General features: G+C 37.1%; 1 protein-coding gene across 27 annotated transcripts in view; it reads left to right on the top strand.

Annotated features, from left to right (window-relative positions):
- TENM2 (teneurin transmembrane protein 2) overlaps nucleotides 1-20577 on the top strand; it is a 1290011-nt gene that overhangs the window by 34064 nt on the left and 1235370 nt on the right. Inside the window, exon 2 of one of the 27 annotated variants that reach the window (XM_085001826.1) lies at nucleotides 17983-18023. The exons of the other annotated variants lie outside the window; for them this stretch is intronic. The gene's annotated coding sequence lies outside the window, so the exon portion shown is untranslated. The remainder of the gene's footprint in view (nucleotides 1-17982; nucleotides 18024-20577) is intronic. 27 annotated transcript variants of the gene reach the window in all.

Raw genomic sequence — 20577 nt, 5'->3', positions numbered from 1 at the left:
TGATGGAAGCAGAGGGACCATAGTAATTCTTTTTTAGTATATCTTTGCAGAAAACATTTATGATCATTTTTAGATTTAAGTAGGGGTAGTAAACATTTTTTGCACAGTGATATTTTAGTATGTGGGTGTTTGGCTGAGCTTCCAACCTGGAAACCACTTTTTAAACACAGGTATTTCTCCAAAGAGCACATGCAACGTCATAATCATAGCATAAGAATGTGTTTAGTGCTGTTTACTGTTTCCTCATATGCTTTCCGGGATTCCTGGATGGTCTTCTTATCAGTGAATTCTTTATAAAATAAACTTGAAAAAAAATGTTTATCCATTACTTAGAAAATTGTCATTACATAAGTTGACATATGATTTCTTTAAAGTATTTTCACCATGTAGTTTGTTTCTTTGACATCTCACCATCTGTGTTTTCATGCTAAGGATACCACTGTGTACCATTGTGAACTTATTTCAAGTGGGTAAATCAAGTCATTATGCCCCAAGGACAAGATGGAAAGGTTGTTTATTTTTTTCCCCCTCTGATTTGAATAAATTCACTGCTTCTCTATTATATGCGATGTTGAGTCATCACGGTACTAAGTCCAAATATACCAAAGCCATTTCATTTTCTGTCTCTCTTTTTATCACTATACTTTCCCCTTTCTGCCCTGAGTAATCCTCAGAAGGCCCACAAAGTGAGGAAAAATTCTAGTTGGAATAGAGGTGGAAGCTTCCTGTCTACTGTCCTTTCCTGAAGAGTCACTAAGGTACACTGTTAATTGTATTGATGAATGCCATTGCTCATGACAGCTTAACTTTTGCTTTTGCATGTACTAGAAAGGAGAGAGGGTCGAAACCAAAATGCCTGATCATGTGGGTAAAGTTAGAAATGATTATATGAGTGGGCTTTACATCGCCAAGAATAGATTTTCCCCTCTCTAATTTTGGGATTGAAGGAAAACAGTTGAAAAAACTGAGCTAGTTCTTGCCTAATGAAACCGTAGTCGTGAAGCTAGGGTGGATCCATTCACTATGGCTGTGAACTCTCTTCTCGTTATTAGAACTGTGCTCAGAAGAAAGGACAAAGGAAGATGCCTTCATTCTTATTAATATCATCACTTGTTTTAATAAGGTGGAGATAGATTCTCCTATGAGAGCAAGATACTTTTGTTTACTCTGGAGCTCAGCCTGATTATTACACAATGAGAACATAGGATTGCATGATACTTGGCTTCTAAGAGGTCATTTTTCACTGGTGTTTCTTTCTTTTTCTTTTTCTTTCTTTTTCTTTCTTTCTTTTTCTTGCTTTTTAGGGCCGCACCTGCAGCATATAGAGGGTCCCAGGCTAGGGGTCCAATAGGAGCTATAGCTGCTGGCCTATACCACAGCCACACTAACACCAGATCGGAACCATGTCTGTGACCTACACCACAGGTCACAGCAGTGCCAGATCCTTAACCCATGGAGCAAGGCCAGGAATCGATCCAGCCTCCTAATGGATCCTAGTCGGGTTTGTTAACCACTGAGCCATGCTGGGAACTACTGTCATGGGTGTTTCTTAGCGATATCTATCAACTGCCAACAATGATGCTTCATATTCACGTATCTACTCATGCCCCAGATTAACGTCTCTCAGCTGCTTGTTCTCCTGTCTGACTCTATGAGGTGGCAAATATATATATGATATATATATTCAAACATGTTATGAGTGTTTCCTTCAGAGATTTGATTGAATAGGAGGTATTTTTTCCCTTCTGCTCTTATTACAAATAAAAAGGCTTCCTCCTGAATATTATACTTGTGGGATTTTTCATGTCTACTGAGATGAATCAATACATTTCAACTAGGTTAATTTTGGCCAAATCAACAGACCAATTTCCAACCCAGTGTTCTGGCGCACCTTTGGCCATATAACTAAAGAACACCAGGGGGAATCTGAATTATTTACCTGGAAACACTGCAGTGTAATTATTTATATTGTGATAGAAAAGTTATATTATTTTTACTATAAATGTGTGGATAGTCTCATCGTATTTTACACATTATTTTTAAATGTCTGTCTACTTTCTAGAAATTTTCTCCAGTGGAAATTAGTATTCATTGAAATCAGTGAAAATAACTAACATCCCTTGAATACTTACTGTGTGCCAAATGCTCGATACATTAGCTCCTATAATCCTCAGAATAACATTGTGAGATTGGTATATTCTTGTTCTGAAACTGCGAAAAGTATTTTAAGTATTCAGACACTTTTATTATAAGGAATAGTCTGGTCGAAACTGATGAAAGCAATAAGGATATTTTGTCTTATGGAACTGGAAATCAAAAAATATATCAGTATCGGGCAGGATCTGATTAGAACTCTGGCTTATTTTTTATTTATTTGTCCTTCCATTTAGTACATGCTAATCCCTGTGACATTGTTGTCTCTAGATTATTTTTCCTAATGGTTAAAAAAGAGCTGTCAAGGATGTTCCATGGTGGTACAGCTGGTTAAGGACCTTGTGTCATTGATTGCTGCTGTGGCTTAGGTTTGTTTGATCCCCAGTGTGGGAACTTCCACATTGCTGCTATAGACATGACCAAAAAAAAGAAAAGAAAAGAAAAAGAAAAAAGCTGTCAAGATTGACTGAGCAAAATACTTTCTTGTTCATATCCACCGGTAGAAAGAGAAACTAGCTCTCTGTTGGTCTCCAGGGAAAGGAAGCCTTTTCCAAGAAATCTCTAGAGCAAACCTTTATTCAAATCCCATTGACCCTTCCTGTTCTTGTGCTCCTTTCTGAGCCAATCACTGGCCAGAGGAAAGGGAATTACTAGGGTAAGTTTATGCATATCACAGCTCAGGGCCTGAAGGTGAAGGTGGTGGTGGTGGGGGGGGGGGCGTCAGCTTTCCCTCCCCTTTCTTTGGTTACCATACAGAAGATGGAATCACGGAACAGGGTTGAGATTCCGCAGAGCAGGAAAGCATGAATGGGTTCTGGGTAATGATCAATGTCCATGACAGAGGGACTATGTAACCGATAAGGCCTTATAGCTGCTTTCTGGTGGCCCCTAATTTTAAATCGAGATCTTTTTACTTTCTGAAGCTCAGTCTTCTCTACTGTCTCTTGTGATGCATATCAGGTCTTATTTATGAGAATATATTTGCAGTCATGAAACTTTAAAAATAACCTGAGTAGTCTTGAACATGTCATTCTCTCTTGGCCTCAGTTTCCGTATGCATATAAGGAAAGAGTGAACTGAAATATTTTAGGCTTTGTTGCAATTACCTACTCTGTCAGTATAGCATGAAAGCAGGCATGGGTGACATGTAAATGAATGGGCAGAACTGTGTTCCCAAACACTTTATTCACAGTAACAGGTAGTGATCCATGGATGCTAGTTGGCCAGCCCTTGCACTGGATTATCTTTAATGTCTCTTGACTCTACCATGTAGGCTTCTGATTACATGCATTAGTAGCAGCTTTAATATACATTTTGAATCAGAAACTTGTATAATAGCTGAACTTCAGTATTTGATACACCATAGATTTGAGATGTTAAACTTCATAATTTTAAGACTTTACATTATATATTTCCTAGTATAAAATATTGAAATTTATCCCTTGTAATTAGAATATCCGGAGGAAGTCTGTTGAATTTTGGGATGTCAGAGCATTCTAGAATCCTTTTCTCCCAGATCATGTTTACATTTGTGAAAGTAACATTCCTTTATTTATGTACGTGACAGGTCTATGTCCATAAAGGTAGGATAAAGGACTCAGGAAAAGAGAAAATGTGGCAGAGACCCTCAACTGTCTGTTAACATGTGATTATCAGATGTTCATCTTCTACAAAAAACAAAGTTTCCCATGGAAAACAATATCGAATAGTCTTTTATGGTTCCTAATCTTCTTCATAATATATTCTCCTCTTAATTATAAAATGTGCAAGTAGATTAAAGTATATAAAGCCACTCAATCACCTTCATTAACATTAAATGAGCTGCATTGCATATAAAAAGACTTGTTCAGTCAATTTCCTCTGAAATAATATATCACAATTCTTGTTACTCCCAAAGTGAAATAAATCGGTTTTAGTGTTTCCTTTTAGCAGGTCTTACACCTATAGCAAAGATAGGTGCTTGGCAGACAACAATAAAACTATCAGAGAGCTTGATAGCTGAAAAGCTATTTTACCTATTTTCTCTTTTCCCCTAAATACTACTGTATATGTATATAAAAACAAAAGCCAGACATCATCTTTGAGTCATTGAGTAGAATAATGAAGTTTTATTATGATCACAGTGCATGCCCTTTGCTTCTGCTAAGAAAAAATAACTTGTGAGAAATAAAAGTTTTAATTTTAGGAGTGCATGCAAGTAATCACTCATTCATTTGTCCCCATGTGTAAAATTGCAAACAACATATGAGGGGATGAGATTTCTGCCTCAAACTAACCTCTGTATCTTTGTTCACTCTCACTGCCATAATTATATTCAGGGAAACATAGTGAATGCATCTAAGGCAAAGAGGAAGAAAATTTAAGAATGATCTGAACTTTTGAAGAGGGCAATGGTAGCAAAGATATGGAAGACTGTACCTCAGTCTAGTTGATCAGGAAAAAAGGCAATTCCATTCTTACAGCTTCAATTCCCACATTTGTAAAATGAGACATTACCATCCTGGATGCTTCAGAGGCTTGTTAAAATCATTTGAGATAATATATGAGAAAACACTTTATAGTCTCATGTGATTGTATGAAAATGAAGTATTTGAAATTTTTGCCCAGAGTAGATTCCTTCTGAGGTCTGGTTAGCTCACTTAAATGCAAGCTTCATCTTACCATTTGTAATCTATGTTGCCAATTCTTCTCTTCACTTTAATTTACTTTGTCTCAGTTCTGCAAATTACATTATTTAGGTTAAGGCATGTTCTCTCTTATTTATTCATCCAGCCAACCAGCCATCACCCGTATTCATTTTCACTCAGTATTCATTTTCTGTCGTTAGAGGGATTGGGGTCAGTCTCCAAATGAGTAGCAATAATTCAACAGTCTTGATGCATGTTTTCTCCAGAGGGAAGGTCCTTCTGCAGGAATTGATGGAGATGAGGTCAAAGAAGAGTATGACTTGGTTAAGTCATTTTCTGTGGTTCAGTGCCTGAGTAGGTACCAACATGGCGTGGTAAGGTTGGTTGAGGAGAGATTGTGAAAGACCGTCCTGAGTAATCTGGACTTTGTCATGGATGGAAAAAAATAGCACAGTTCTAGAAATGTAGATATCTCCATAATGACTCTGGGGTTCTCCCCTCAAAATTAGAGTCAGTTCATTTAACAAGATTTCCTTCTAAAAAATGAAGGGGGGGGGGAGAAAGGAAGGAAGAAGGGAAGGAAGGAAGGGAGGAAGGGAGAAAGAGAGAGGAGGAAGGAAAGAAAGAGAAAAAGGAAGAAAGATAAAAGAAAAGAAAAGAAAAAAGAATTATATTCAGGGCCAAATGCAAGAAGCTAATCTAACAAATTCTAGTCCTTTGAGAATGGAAGGTAATGCAGGTCAGGGGAAAAGAAAAGAATAATGAAGAATGGGGGAAGAATGATAAACTATGAGAAAATGTCAAAAAGATTTGCCCCATCTAAACTTTACATAGCTCCAGACCTGTGCCCTGAAATGAGAAATACTCACCTAGTGTTAAAGTTACCTTCTGGCCCATCCTGTCATGTCACCATATATAAGACATTTTCTACAGGAGAATTATCCCAAGTAAAATTTACTCACCAACACTTTTGGAATGTAGCATGTCAGCAAGTGGCTAGTTGCATTGAGGAAGAATTCTCTCTGTCACTGAAGCACCTAAAAAGTCAACATTCTATATGCCTGATGACTCAAGTTGTTGGAAATCATCTTGGGAGCTGCAGAATAGCATTAGGAATACTAGTAAGAAACTCGGAAATACTTTTTCCTCTTCTCGTTTTATAGCTGAAGAAAGAGGCTCACAGATGTGCAGTCCCTGGAATCATTTGGTCTGCCCTGACATTCCCTATCCTGAAACTATGAGCAAGCTTTGCCTCATGGGGTAGAATAAAGGAAATCTTAAAGAATTTCTCCAGAATAGCAAAAAGTGTTATTAGCCATTTCACCCCTTTGGACCTCTGTTTCTTATCTGTAAAATAAAGAGCATGCACCAAATGAATTGTAAGAGCCCTCTCTACTGCCTCATTCACTCTTCCTTTTGGAGATGCAGGTGTTTGTTTGTTTGAGTTGGAGGTAAAGTGAATTACCTCCCCTGTCTGTCTGCTTCTACCAAAGTCTACCCATGGCTGATTTCTTAGGGAAGCACTCAAGACAGTGATGAAAGTTCATAAATATCCTGTGTCTGCAGCATGTTTTATTCATTGCATAAAGAGATATTTTTTTTTTGAAAGAGATATTAAAGGGACAGAGAACACCCTTAAAAGGAGACCTAAATTTCTTCCCACTCTTTCCCATAAAATAAGGCAGACAGGTGAGCTGTCATGAAAAAAGAAATGACTTATTTCCTTAATTTGGGGGATGGAATTACATATCTGAGTTAAATTTACTCAAATGATTGCTGCAAGACCAAAATACAATAGTACAGGAAATTAATTGTGGTAAAAATTTAAAATGCTATAAAGAACTGTGTTAATTTAATTTCCCGTTACTTTGTGGAATGCACAGAACATAAAACTCACAGAACGATTCATAAAGCCGGTGCTATACTTTACTCTTCTGACTGTGAGGCTACAGTTACACCTTCATGTTGTACTTTTTCAAAAAAAAAGATTATCTTGAAAGAACTTTTGTTTCTGCATGCAAGATGGGCAGCACAAATTACACCATATGTTACACCTTTGGATCGGGCAAATTTTTGTTCATGAGTCTAAACTTGAATTAAATTTCTCTGTCTCAGCTTTCTGTAAAACTGATAGCTATTTTGCCTATATCTACCTCTCTTTGAGAAGTTCCTACTCATTAATTTCAGCTCTTTTTGGAATGATTGTAGGGGAAATATTAAGGCTCTCAAGCCAGAACATGTGAATTAGAATTCTGGCTCTCTGTGTAAGAACACTGTAGCCCTGGGCAAGATACTTACCTTCTCTGGGTCTCAGTACTTCATCTGGAAAATGAGATTGATGAGAGTACCACAGTTCATAGAAACAAGACGATTAAGTAATTTAATGCCTGTAAAGTACTCAGAACAAGGCCTGATGTATAGTATGTGCTTAGAGGATGCTAGTTATGATTGCTGTTACTGTTGTTATTTTGTCCTGGAGTCAATTGTCCAAATTATCTTTACAATGGAAGTTCACATAAGGTTATGCACTTCAGCACCTACATACACGGTCTTCATATCGCATTTTATCTGCTCTGAGATTTATCTCTGTGTATCAAAAAGAGGAGGAAGTTTTTTCATCCAAGGGACCTGCAAACCTATCTGTTGAAATAAGGCCTACCACCCCCCCACCAAGAAATTTTAAAAACCCATAGAAACACAGTAGTTGAAGAACAAATTCTAATATAATGGTTTAAATTGAATATCCCAATAAAGAGTTCATTGGAAATCATTAAGGCAGGAGTTTTTACAGTTGCTACAGCCCAGTGTTGAATCTAGCTTGCATATATGGTTCACATGTACAATTGCAAATATAAGAATTGCCAGTTAAATTTGAATTCCTAAGTAAAAAACTAATCCATTTCAATGTAAGTATATCCTATGCAATCCTTAGGATATTCTTTTATTTTTTTATTTTTTTTGTCTTTTTGTCTTTTTAGGGCCTCACCAGTGGTATACGGAGGTTCCCAGGCAAGGGGTCTAATCCGAGCTGCAGCTGCCAGCCAGACTGCCACAGTCACAGCAACACCAAATCTGAGCCACATCTATAACCTACACCATAGCTCACGGCAGTGCCAGATCCTTGACCCGCTGAGCAAGGCCAGGGATCAAACCTGCAACCTCATGGTTCTTAGTCAGATTCATTTCTGCTGCACCACTATGGGAACTCCTTTTTTTTTTTTTTTTTTTTTTTTTTTTTTTAGGATATTCTTATATTAACATATTTTATCTGAAATTGTTTCTCTAACACTTCAGATAAACTAGCATTGTTTATCTGAAATTCAAAATAAAATGGATATGCTGTAGTTTAATTTGCTAAATCTGGCAACTCAATTTACACAGTGTCTGTATAAAAGTAGCTACTAATTGCTGATTTTTAAATTTGAGAGATTTTATGTAGGAATACATATTCTTCTTTTGAAACATTAGGAGATTTGACAAAACTGGACCTAAGTGGCCATGCCAAGCTGTACTTGAATCTCCTTGGCTCCTTCCATGGTGCATGCTCTCTCCCATCAACCCTGTCTTCCCCTCCTCATTGTCCTCCTTCATTCCTTTGTCATCAATTTAAGTCACTTTCTCTGGAAATCTTTGGTTTTGATATCTTTAGTGGATACATAGGAATTTGGAATTTTAATGTATTTTGCTCATTTGGGTATGAATGTTTTTAATAATGATTCAATTGTTCAGTAAATTAGTAAAAATTAAAACAATGTCTTTACCCTAAGATCTGTAGATACTCTGCTAAGGCATTATCTAGCCAAATGAAAACATTAGCCTCAGAGCTGTGATGTGCTAATATGGCCTCTGGGACTTTCTACCCACTGGCCCTCTTTAATACCCCATTCCCCTTCTGAGAATTTTAGCTACTGAGATTCCGGAAATGTGTAGATGAGGAATAATAATTCTAACATTCTACACTACTGACTCCAGTCCAAGGACAGTAACAGAAATTCTTGCTCTCCCTTGCAACTAAACTTCATTAGCAATTTTCAGCTTAACTGTGTTTTCACACATGGCATTCTGAAGTGGTTAAAATGAAGTAAAGGATATTAACTTAACATTAGTAATTTCTTGAATAGTGCTTGGCTTAATATGTGAAGAGTATTATTCACATTATACCTGTCACAGATGAGAAAGTCATATACCTGGATGAATATAATCCTTTTAGTGGTTTATGTGGACACAAACCATGAGAAAATTATTTGAAAATCTTTTGAGATTCAGAGAAATTAGGTGTGAGGTTAGTACTGTGAACTCACTGTGTATAAAAGTGTAGATAATTTTTGAAGGTGATATGCATTGAGTAAAAATGCTATTCTTTTGTCCCTCCATCCTTGAAGAGAGACTGTTGATATTTACATCATTGACCAGAATGGCTACAGAATCAGAGAGTTAATGAATTGAGTCACTTTTCAAAACCACTCTCTGTTATCTTTTCGTTTTATGTATCCCAAGCCAACATGTTTGTTGAGAATGCGCCTATATGTACAAAACAGAAATTGCAATGTGAGAGTGTCCACATAAGTACCAGGGAGTACGTGAGACACATATTAGTAGGTCTGCAAGTCTAAATTCAGCAGTATTTTTCTGTTCTACTCTTGAGACAGAAAACAGAATTCCCTCAGTAACGTGTCCGCTGATCAACGCTTCTCTTCTGAAAGCAAATTATTTAAGAAAGCTTGCTCCTGGGAAGTACCATTAGCAAATAAATACATATTTATTTGTTGGAATTTGAAAAAATTCACAAGTCTGGCATTTCACTCAAGGAAAATGGGCTTAATTTAAACTTTAATATATCCACGTTTCAAATTGAGGTAATAGGCTATTTAAATAAATGAGCAAGCAATCAAATTAGCCTTAAGACCAGAGATTTACCAGAAGTGAATATTAATCAATTCTCAATTTCTTCTGGATTTAGTCATTAGCTCTAAGACTTTGAAAAAAAAAATCATCTCAAGATTTTGGCAAACTCTTTGAAAATGAGAGCGCTGTGCTTATAATTTGTTGTTAAATGTGACATGTGCATTCTCTTTTCTTTATGAAATAGTTATTGAGGTTCCCCCATTTGCTGGTTACTGTTCTAGGCACTGGGGATATAAGAGTGGCTAAGAGGGACCAATCTCTCCTCCTGGAGCTCCAGTGCTAGTAGGAGAGACCCGAGGTAAGCAATAAACAAGAGGATGTTAGCTCTCATGAGAAAACAAAATAGAGATAGGAGTGAGAAGCAGGGATGGTGAGATTATTTTAAATCATGGAATCACTTGAACATGGACTTGGGCATGGGAACATGGGTAACAGAATGAACAGAGCCGTCCATGGAAGGATATGTGCTATGAGGTTTGTAGGCAGAAGCAACAGCAAACACAAAAGCCTTAAGGTGTTACCAGCTTGGCTGAAGGAAAGGAGCTGAAGAAGCTGAAGCAAAGCCCTTGTGACTGAACGCTGGTGAGCCAGGGGGAGAATGGTGAAGATGAGGCTGAGAAGTGAGTGGGTGAGACCAGGCAGGGGCATCCATGCATTTCAGCCCACCATGGCTCTCAGATGGACTTTCCTAAAATATCTGAGAGCACTCAGATGTTGCTTCCTCTTTGAAAATGTTTGGGCGTCTTCCTGCTGTCTGCACGAAGATGTTCAATCATTCTGGCATGGCACCTCCTTCCTCACTGCACCTTAGAATCACCAGGATAGCTTTTAAAACATGAACACTCAGGCCCACCCCATACTAATCCACTTGGGCTTGACATTGATATTTTTATACATCTTCCAGGTGATTCTAAATTACAGTCAGGGTTGAAAGATGCTGAACTACACTACTGCAGTCCAACAGAATTATAATACCAGTCACCTATCTTCCTCATTAAATAAGTAAAAAGTCAAAAGAAAGATAATTTTAGTAATAGATTTTTAAAATTTGTTAAAAATCATTAAGAAAAAAATCACATTCATTTTTTCATACCAAGTCTTTAGAATCCAGTGTGTAAATTACATGTGAAGTACAACTCAGCTCTGATGGAAAATGTTCATCAGGAATACTTAATTTGTTTTTGGCGTATGTACAATTTATAGCTGAGAAAGTTGATCATTACATACTTAAGATTTTTCTAATAAAGGAATTGAGTATCATTTTTTTAAACATGTAATTACAAACTAGTTAAAATGAAATGAAATTGAAAGCTAAGTTCCTCAGTCACATTAGCCACATTCCAAATGCCCAGTGGCTATATGTGGCTAGTGGCTGCCCTATTGGACAGTGAAGCTCTATAGTATAAATCTAACCCATTGTCAAGCATGACACAGTCCTGGTGAAAAAAAACTCAAGTTTTATGGTCAGACATTCATGGGCTTCAATCCCAGTTGGGTGCTATGGGATTATAGATTGGTGAATGCCCGCCACCTCAATTCCCACATTTATTACAGATTAACAACTTTGTTACCCTATTATCTGTAGGATTAAGTATGAAAACATGGGTCAAGTATGTAGTGCTTTACAGTAGACTTTCACTTGGTTAGATTTTTCTTTTATACAAGACAACTGAAGTAAGAATATGTACGTTATTCAGTTCTCAAGAGTCTCTTCAAGGACCTCTGGAATAACTTAATCCTTTAACTCAGTCAAATTTCTATCATAATAAAAAGAAAGAAGACTTTCATGTCTGTACACTTTTGGTTATGATCATCTTTCTCAATTTCTTTCATTTCCATCCTTTCTTCTTTTCTTCTAGTGTCATCTTGTCCATGAAAAGCCCCCACCAGACAAGTTCACATACATATATTAATATAGATTTGAAGATACTTTAATTTTGACCCTGCTTTGAATATATTTTCCTACTAAGTTGTATGGTCTTAAAGGAGCAGTTATCCACTGAGTGTCCACAGGCCTGTTTTATTTTGCCTAGAGCAGTGTTTGTCCACATAGGATTAAAAAATTGGTTTCTAGTATTTAAGAATCAAATGTTCATAGACTCTAGAATTGCAGATTCTGTTGAAAAACTAAAAAAAAAAAAAAAAAAGAAAGAAAAAGAAGTTTCAGCAGAGTTCTTGTTGTGGCTCAGGGGGTAAAATACTTGACTCTGTCACCATGATGAGGGGAATTTAATCCCTGGCCTCTCTCAGTGGGTTAAGGTTCTGGCATTGCTGTAAGCTGTAGCATAGGTCACAGATGTGGCTTGGATCTGGTGTTGCTCTGGTGTGGACCTCAACTGCAGTTCCAATTCGACCCCTAGCCTGGGAACTTCCATATGCTGCAGGTGCAGCCATAAAAAGAAAAAGAAAAAAAAAAAAAAAAAAGAAGTGTTGGTAATGCAACTATCTTTATATTCCCATGTGATAGTCTCTTGAGTCAAATGGAAGCTTCCTCCTTTGCCCAACATATATTTTCCACGTATCCACAGTCCCCACCATTCTCTCTTGCCTTTCTGATTCTGAAGCTGAACATCAGTTGCTATTTATCATTTCTCTTCAACTAGTGGATTTATTATACCCAATACTATTACCTTTCTGGCACCTCCACACCTTTCCCATACCTCCAAAAGCAGTTGGAGACTTCAACATACACAGACAATGGATCATTTTCTTCTGATTCCCGGTTTTCATTGTAGACTTTTGGAGATAGGACTTGAGTGTTGTACTTGACATGAGAGGTGAGGTTGTCCTGAAATGTGTCTTTTGACCTACAAATACGTATAGGTGAAAAGCTTCCACTTTTGCTGAAACACACGCCAAGTGATCTTTGAGCCTAAAGTACAGCCATGTTGTCATCACTTCTCAACAGGATTTTTTGGAGAATGGCAGTAACATAGTGAATGAGCTACTTGAGGCAGAGCCCACTGATGGTTTTTCCCAGATTAGTCAACATTTTTGTGATGGTGTGATTATATCTAAGATCCTAGCAAAGCCCTCAGGAAGCAGGAGAACAGAACATGTTTCAACCTCTATCACTGAAACAAGTCCACTGAAGTAGGAATATATATATTGTTCAGTTCTTAAGAATCTCTTCAAGAACTTCTGGAAGAACTTAAAATTTCTGTAGCTACATTTAAAATATGACTTTATCCTATATAATCTAGAATCCTATTCATATAGAATTTGGGGATCATTTTGGGAGGATGTGAATTACTAAGGTGTTATTCTTATTAAGTTAGAAATGCCTTCAGAGGCCATCAAGCTCAAGCTTCTCATGTAATGCTTTGGTAATGGAGGTTTAGGAAATGTTCATTGGTTGAGTCCTTTTCCCCAAGTGTGATAGCAATGAAGTCTCGTTTGAATTCAAATATCCTCTTACTCCATAAAGCTCTAGATGCTTGTTTATTAGCACTTATTTTAGATGCAAAATTAGTGAGCATCATAAAAGCAATCCTACTTGCTTTTTTAAAAAAATGGTTAATATTAAATGTTATTTAGAAAAACTCTGCTATTGGTGTAGATAATCATGTGCTTTTATGTTCTTTTTTAGAAAAAGTATTTCAGAAAAATCAAACTAAAATACGTATTTATTGTTTTTTTCTTCTGATTATATGATCATTTACATTTGATTTGAATAATTTAGGAATATATAAAGAAGAATGTGTCATCCAAAATCTTATATCCAAAAATTATCACTGTTAATACCTTGGTGCATATTGTCCTAGACATCTCTTTATTTATACCATAAAAAAATCTTATATAAATGACATCATATGGAGTTCCCGTCATGGCACAATGGAAACAAATCTGACTAGGAACTGTCAGGTGGCAAGTTCAATCCCTGGTCTTGCTCAGTGGGTTAGGGATCCAGTGTTGCTGTGAGCTGTGGTATAGGTTGCAGACACGGCTCGGATCTGGTGTTGCTGTGCCTCTGGTGCAGGGCAGCAGCTACAGCTCTGATTAGACCTCTGCATATGCCGTGGGTGTGGCCCTAAAAAGACAAAAATATTTAAAAATTAAAAAAATAAATGACATCATATATTTACACTTTAAGCATCTTTATTTATTTTTTTCCCTCATGTTAATAAAAACTTATTTTCATGTCCATGAATTCAGAGCAATATAATTATTTATGGTATATAAAAATCTCATGAAATAAATATGATTTACTTAACTAATATGACACATAAATTGTTTCTAATTTTTTACTGCACATATTAAAATGAACATCCTTATTTATATACTTTTAAACAACTTTCTAATGGTATTTTTTAAATGAATCCTTAGTATTGGGATTAATGACTAAGGATATCCATACACATTATTATTATTATTATTATTAATAATTATTATTAATGCATAGTGTAAAATTCCCTTCACAGAATTATCAATAAATATTTTATGTTTATTTACCTATGTATTCACCAACAATCTGTTCTGTCATGTTTTTACTCTTTGCCAATCCAGGTGAAAAGATGTATATCTTTTTTTTTTTTTACACTAAGAGGAAGGATTTATTTATTTATTTATTTTTATTTTTATTTTTATTTTTTATTTTCCCACTGTACAGCAAGGGGGTCAGGTTATCCTTACATGTATACATTGCAATTACAGTTTTTCCCCCACTCTTTCTTCTGTTGCAACATGAGTATCTAGACATAGTTCTCAATGCTATTCAGCAGGATCTCCTTGTAAATCTATTCTAGGTTGTGTCTGATAAGCCCAAGCTCCCGATCCCTCCCACGCCCTCCCCCTCCCATCAGGCAACCACAAGTCTCTTCTCCAAGTCCATGTTTTTCTTTTCTGAGGAGATGTTCATTTGTGCTGGATATTAGATTCCAGTTATAAGTGATATCATATGGTATTTGCCTTTGTCTTTCTGGCTCATTTCACTCAGTATGAGATTCTCTAGTTCCATCCATGTTGCTGCAAATGGCATTATGTCATCCTTTTTTATGGCTGAGTAGTATTCCATTGTGTATATATACCACCTCTTCCGAATCCAATCCTCTGTCGATGGACATTTGGGTTGTTTCCATGTCCTGGCTATTGTGAATAGTGCTGCAATGAACATGCAGGTGCACGTGTCTCTTTTAAGTAGAGTTTTGTCCGGATAGATGCCCAAGAGTGGGATTGCAGGGTCATATGGAAGTTCTATGTATAGATTTCTAAGGTATCTCCAAACTGTTCTCCATAGTGACTGTACCAGTTTACATTCCCACCAGCAGTGCAGTAGGGTTCCCTTTTCTCCACAGCCCCTCCAGCACTTGTTATTTGTGGATTTATTAATGATGGCCATTCTGACTGGTGTGAGGTGGTATCTCATGGTAGTTTTGATTTGCATTTCTCTTATAATCAGCGATGTTGAGCATTTTTTCAAGATGTATATCTTTTATTTTCATAACTTTGAGTACTGTTTTCTAAATTTCTTCTGCCAATTTTTTTTTTTTTTTTTTTTTGTCTTTTTAGAGCCATACCCATGGCATATGGAGTTTCCCAGGCTAGGGGCTGAATCAGAGCTGTAGCTGCTGGCCCATGCCACAGCTACAGCAATGCCAGATCCAAGCTTTGTCTGTAACTTACACCACAGCTCATGGCAATGCCATATCCTTAATCCACTGAGCAAGGCCAGGGATCAAACCTGCATCCTCATGGATGCTAGTCAGGTTTGTTTCCACTGAGCCATGACAGGACTCCTCTTCAGCCAATTTTTGTAGGCAGATGTTTGCATTTTTCTTAGAAATATGAAATAACTCAATGTATTAGAGTTATCAAATATATAGCAAATATATATAGCAAGTAGTCATATTTATTAATCTTTTGTGTATTTTTTTTCCTTGAAAATATGATATCAAATTTAGTGGGTCAATTTATTTATTTATTTATTTTTCACCATTAATTCATTTTTTAAAATTTTCCCAATACATTATTATTATTTTTTCTACTGTACAGGAGCATGATAATATGAGTGGGTCACTTTATTAAAGTAACAAATGACTAAGTCATTTTCATATATGAGGTGGTCAGTAGGCTCCCCAAGCTGTCTAAGCTCTGCCACTAATGAGTCGATATGACTTAGGGTTATATTCTCATTCTTCCTAAATCTAAATTTCCTAATGTATGACATGAGAGTTGGATGAAATTATTTATAAGGACTTTTTTAGGTCTAAAATTTTTGACTCTATGTTATATTTTATTGGGGTTTTCTATGTTATCACTGAACCTTTGTAAAATGTGACTTGAATTTCTTTTTTGAAAATTTTTTATAAGAGTAGAGTTGATTTACAATGTTGTGCCAATTTCTTCTGTATAGCAAAGTGACCCAATCACATATTCACTCATATATATTTGTATACATGTGTATATATGTTCAGTAGTAACTACAAGCCTGTTCTTTTTCCATTGCTTTCCTTCAAGGACTGTTTCCCTCTTCACTGGCCACCTTCTCACAATTCACATGCCACACATCTTCTGAGTTATTAGATGCAGGCTGGGGGCCAGTTTGGTTGGTGGAATTTAAATATATATAGGTATAGCTATAGCTATAGATACAAATTTTAATTAGTTATGAACTCTTAAATGTTAAGATTTACAGATAAGATAAAAATCTAGATTTCTAACTCTTTTTTTGTTCTTTTTTAGGGCCACATCTGTGGCATATGGAAGTTCCTGGGCAAGGGGTTGAATCAGAGCTGCAGCTGCTAGCCTACACCACAGCCATAGCCACGTTAGATCCTTGCCACATAGCAATGCTGGATCCTTAACCCACTGAGCAGGGCCAGGGATCGAATCCACATCCTCATGGATACTAGTCAGCTTCATAACCTGCTGATCTTCAATGAGAATTCCTGGCTTTTATTGAAAAAAAAAAAAAAAAAGGTATATATGGCAGCCCTGGGCTCTTACTCCTACATAATTGCAATTGGCTGGAGACCCTGTTAGATGAATCACATATCCCCAGTGCCTCCTCTCCCTTCCATGTCCCTGGGTTCCTGTTTATCATTTGTTCCCTTATGGCTATGAGGATTTGGTTTTTCCTCCTAACTTCCATTTGTTTGCTTCTTTCTTCTGACCTTTCTCCTTCCTTCCCCACTTTCAGGAAGCAGCTCTGTGGTTGTGTCTTTGCTACTTCTTCTGGTTTCTGTCTCCATAGTAACAGGAACAGAGCAGGGAAGGGATAAATTCTGGGTGGTACCAGAAGAGGGCGAGAGTCCTGAAAAGGGAAGGGACAGAGAGTGTCCCCAAAGGAAGAGGTGGCAATGCTGTCTTGTGTTTAAACACTGCTGATGCCCACCAGGCACCCTTTATGTAGCATCTCTTGCCGCCTTGTTCCTGTTGCATGGACCATCACTTCCTGCAGGGATTCCTTGGAGTATTATCATGTGATGGAGCTGAAGGGCCCTTGTCTAGGGTCATTTATCCTGTGCCCAGCCACCTCCAGGCTTTGCCTCTGGGGCTTCCTTGCAGTCATCTCTGGAAATTTTGATTCAGTAGAACTAGCATGGGACCTGGGAACAAGTAGTTGTTAGAAGTGATCCAGGCCTTCTGAGGAGCTGGTGCACAGAAAAGTATCTACAAATGGATGAAAGCTTCCCTTTGAATATAGACAATCTAAGGCCTAGACAAAGGGCCAAACTGTCTAAGGGACTCATTGTGAAGAGGGGCTAGTGCTTCCGTCCATAAACCAAGCTGTCTCTTTCACGTCAACATTCATTGGAAGTACCAGAGAGTATTTGTTTTCCAGTTTAATATCCAATTTAGGCCGGCTTTCATTTAAGCCAAAAGCAAAGAGAATTTCAATGTTGGAATTTTCACATTAGAAACAAATGAGATTTTTGGGCTTTACTTAAGAAATGGCAACCCGGCATGCCCACAGAACATGACTTAAGTTAGTAAACTTGAAATCATCTGAGTGTTCGTCAGCAGATGATTCCAAAAGAGGATGACCTCATACATATAATTAAACTCATAACGAGAATAGAATGAACGGCTTATCAGGATTGAAAAGCTTTCTCCTCCATGCGTCTCCTTTTATTCTTTGATATATTTTGAATTCTTTAAAACCCTTGTGAGTTGCTCAGTTCTCCTTACTTCTAAAGTGATTTTTGTGCGGTTTCCTATGTTCAGGCTGCGAGCAGCAGGCCGCTTTCCAGTCTTGCTTTGTGATCCTTGGACCATAGATAGCCATGATGGCTGGATGAAAACACCTAGCTATATGAATGTGACATTCAATGTTTTTTGTTGTTGTTGTTTTCAGAATTCCACTGGGAATCAGGGAAGGATATTGATTTTCAGTGAGTAAGTACAATTTTATTTACAGTCTGGGGACTATTATAAGGTTACAGGTATAGCTAATTTCAAGAAATTTATGAGCTTTTGTAGAATATATACCCAAGGGTAAAACCACCAAAAAAAAAAAAAGCCCTGCATGCACATAATTGAGCGACAGATAAGCCACAATAGAGATGCTCAGCAGCACAATTTGCAAATCTGGCCTGAGTGTTCAGGTTGAATAATGTCCTTAGGATTCAGTGGCATGTATATTTTTGCTGCCCCTGCTAGTGGGTTTCTATACTGTCAAGCATAGATCACAAAACCGCTCTGATCATTAGCAAGAGAGCTTTTTTTGAAGGGGGTGTGGGGACTAGAAAGTAAAATCTTGGAAATCAACTAAATGCCCTTGTGTTTTATTAGCTAGCACTTTTTATAGCTCATAATAAAGTCAGCTTAGAAGGTCACTTCTTGAACACGGCTATGAATATTGTAGTGTATGAGTTCTCAAATTGTTTATAAGCAGATTGGGTGAGGATTTTTAATAAATACTTGTCCAAGAGAACTGTTCGGATATATATGTATATGAATCATGCAATGAAAAGTTGAATTGGATTCCTCTCCCTCTCTCCCCCTCCCTTTACCTCACCCCAGGGCAGCAAGCTACATCTGCATTCAAGCTATAGTTAGTCTACTCTTGTTTTCCCTTTTGCATTTGATATCTGAAGAAATTATGGGGTATTACAGAGCTATTTACATACTTTATTTCTAACTCAGCTGAAGGATTTTGTCACCTTTATTTCCTGCCATCTTCTGTCTATTTCTTAAAGTTTTATCTGTGGTGAATGCAAAGCTCCTACAGATAAAATCCTCACCTGAATTGCTTTATGTTTTAGCTCAAAAATTGAGGTGTAATTATTGCAAGCAATACCAAGTAGGTGCATGTAAGCAGGGCAGTGGGAAAACTTCCGTCAGAGACAGAAGTGAAAGGGAGAAAGTACATAGGCTTTCTTGCTGAAATTTTCTCAATGTCACTTGCCAGACTGACAAGTGTTAGAATGAAGAGATAGGATGTACTTTACTTAGTAATATCTGCAGGAAGAGCACTAAACCTGAAGTCAGTAGTATATAGTGATGAAGCACATATGTAATTCACATCTCTTTTTTCTTGCTGTATTTTTGAGAAAAATGCATGAAATAATACATTCAGTCCAATAAAAAAGAACTAATATACAACATTGCTGATATACAGATATACTTGGTTTATAGAACAAGCTGGATAGACTAAAGCAGTTGGCCCAAATTCAGTTTTCATCCATTTGAGTTCCATATTTCAAGCTGTAGATTTTTTATTTGTTTGTTTTTTGTTGTTTTAGGGTCTCACCTGTGGCACATGGAGGTTCCCAGGGTAGGGGTTGAATCGGAGCTGTAGCCACTGGCCTATGCTGCAGGAACAGATCCTAGCTGTGTCTGTGGTCTGTGACCTACACCACTTCTCATGGCAACACTGGATCCTTAACCCACTGAGCAAGGCCAGGGATCGAACCTGCATCCTCATGGATGCTAGTCAAATTCGTTTCCACTGAGCCACAATAGGAACTTCTTAAGCTGTAGATTTGGACTTCATGTTGTTGCTGGCATTTGTTTTCCTTAGTTATAAAGTTAATTAGGACAGGCTGATTGTTGTCTTTAACACTGACGAGTAGCCTTTGAAGGGTGTGTTTGCAATTTTACTAAATATTTCTTTTTTGTTGAAGGTGCAGTTTGAAACATGAAAGCCAGCTAGTCAGGTTTTTTTTTATTTTATTTTTATAGCGATTTTGTAGCTTCTCTTTCCTTTTTTTTAAGTGAAAATATATTGTGGACTTTTTGTACCACTAATACAAAAAAGGGATGACAATGAAACCTTAAAATTGCATCATTTGAAAGAAAGTAACCATATGAACATAGGTGCCTTAACCGTATTGTTCTGGATGACATTGATTTTCATTAGGGGAAGGCTTTTTGTTTCTAGCAAATATAAGCAGACATACTACAAAGGCCAAACTGTCTTTCAACGTTGACAACTTAGAACAACTTTTGAGGGAGAGGGGTATGATATTCAGATTTTTTTTTTTGGATATGATAAATGATACTACAAAAGAAAATTCTCATATGGTCACAGGACATATTTTTAATGATTTTTCTCAATTTAAATAAAAATTAAAGAAATGAGAAAAACGACTCATTTTTCATCCATATTTGGCAAGTCAATATGCAGGTCTTTATGACTATATATGCACCTTAACTTTCTTAATTCCTCAAGATAATTAGGAAAATGGGTATTTGCCTATGTCTAAAAGTAGCCCCTTGATAAAATGCTATGAGGTTGGAGGTGAGCACTTAAAGCATCTTGGGCAGGGGATGCAGTGAGTGAGCAGTGCAGGAAAGAGAGAGAACCCTGCTCTGAGTTTCATGGAGAAAACATAGAAGAGATATTAAGAAATAGTAAAATGACCCTAGATATTGCAATGTGCTTTCCTACTTTCCAGACCAGCCCAGGTGACCCCCCAACTACTGAGGACAATTGTTGTCTAATGCA

Source organism: Sus scrofa, chromosome 16, assembly GCF_054392235.1.
Source record: "Sus scrofa isolate SSC_HxYL_T2T_F1_AM1 chromosome 16, Sscrofa_HxYL_maternal_Yorkshire_Landrace_v2.0, whole genome shotgun sequence".
Lineage (NCBI taxonomy): Eukaryota > Metazoa > Chordata > Mammalia > Artiodactyla > Suidae > Sus > Sus scrofa.
Note: the sequence above shows the minus strand (reverse complement) of the source record. Positions and strands in the feature narration are given on the sequence as shown.